The following is a 2,008-nucleotide window of genomic DNA, read 5'->3' on the forward strand; positions in this document are numbered from 1 at the left end:
GTTTGATTTTTCCTTTCTAGTTTCGCCAGGGACTTGTTATGTATGCAAACTCCTCTGATGGTCATGCTTAAGCGACGGGTTTAGGCAGTGGCCGAACCAAATTGTGAGTACACTATTTAGTTTTGCGTCAACTTTTTCAATCGTCCCACAGTGTCAGCGGTCATCTAGTACATACCAAGGACGGTTGGAATTGCAATCAAACCAACAGTGAAAATTGATTGTGGAATCTTATGAATAGAACAAGAGAAGGCATTTACATTGACTACAAAATTGATTGTAAATTTTTTGTTACATAATCCATCATCAAACTATACGGAGAATATCCAAAAATCGTCGCAGGACCATGAATCATGAACCAAGTTCTTCCTTCTTGTTTCTCAACTTCTTCAAACAAGAAATCTTCCAAATCATAATAGAATGGACAGTTTTAAATGAACCTTGGAACAATTTTCAGCTTCAGTAACATCACTAACTATATGTCATGTACATTTTTTTTGAAGAATTTTCAGCTTCAGTAACATCACTAACTATATGTCATGTACAATTTTCAGTTTTCAAGACAAGAAGAAGAGCAACGAACATTTCGTTGAGAGGCCTCTTTCCTTATTCATGAAAGAACTAAACAGGTTGGTCGCCAGCATGACCGCCATTGTCTACATTGCCATCAGAGATGAGTCTCAAGATCTGCAAGTGAAAAGGACCCTCAATCAGTTTAATTCCAATTTTCCATGACCATGTACAGATATTATGACAAGCCACAATTACGAACTAATTCTTTTTTTTTTATAGAACAAGAACCACGCCACTGTATGATGTAAGATTATAGCACGTAGGACTATAAACTAGTTCGATAAACTAATCATACAAAATTACAAACTCAGTTAATCCGTTAAGAAGAAATGGGCACTAAAAAAGTGATCGCTGCATCTATGAAAGCTATCTAGGATCTTTCAATCATTTGCAGACCCTAAACGGCAAACAAAATTGAAAACTGTATGCTATGGTCTCAAATGCTTGCTGACTTGCTGCTAGCGATAACTTCCACTTAGTTGGAGAAAGAATAAGTTTAGCCACAAGTACTAGACAGAAAAGTGAGAGAAACTGCAGGTTACTGCAAGAACTAATGAGTCTGATATGGACTCTTTCACATCCATGGTATAACCAAAAGGATAGCAAGAAAGCTATGGCAAGACCAAATTATTCACTACAACTACAAATTCTACTCATTTTTGGAAAGCATGCTACGAATTGGAAAATAGGAAATATCAATTTGGAAACATGGACACATACCAGGGATAGAAGAGCGGCAAAGACGGTGATCACACAACTGAATATGAGAACGAGATCCTTCCGTTTCTGAGCACAAATCCAAACAAAGACTTGGATGAAGGCTACTAATGCAGCTTGTGGAAGTCCCGAGTTAAAAGTTGGATCTTCTAGCGTAAGCTCGCAAATGAGCAATCCGTAGGCAAAGCTTGCGAATTTGAGCATTGGTATTCTTAAAATATCAACTAGGTATCCAGAATATTCATGAGATACAAAGAACAAGATGGCTATGGTTAAGTGGTTCTTAGTAAGGAAATCAGAGATTGGATTTCCATTGGTCACTATCTTACACCAAACGGCATAAATCGATAAAGCCAGCAGCACGAAAGAATAGACGTATGCCCTTAATTGCATTAAATTGTTAACAGAATCATTGAAGTTCTTTATACTAAACGCATCTTTGCAAAAACCATAACTGTGGAATGCACAACCCATCAAATTTACCACGTAAAGAACCTTAATAGCCATCATTAATATAATTCGCAACCCCTTTAGAAAAGCTTTAACCTGTGAATAATCCCCTTCGATTATGTAGTGAAACAAACCAGAATACCCTGTGAACTTCCAAATTAGGTTTTTTAACATTGAGTTGTTGAAATTGCTGGTTAAGGATTGTGCAGATGTATTCGTCTTCTCAATCTAACCCTTCTGAAACTGTTTCTTCCTTCGATTCTTCAAAACC

The sequence above is a fragment of the Papaver somniferum genome, chromosome 8 (genome assembly GCF_003573695.1).
Source record: "Papaver somniferum cultivar HN1 chromosome 8, ASM357369v1, whole genome shotgun sequence".
In the NCBI taxonomy this organism is placed as follows: domain Eukaryota; kingdom Viridiplantae; phylum Streptophyta; class Magnoliopsida; order Ranunculales; family Papaveraceae; genus Papaver; species Papaver somniferum.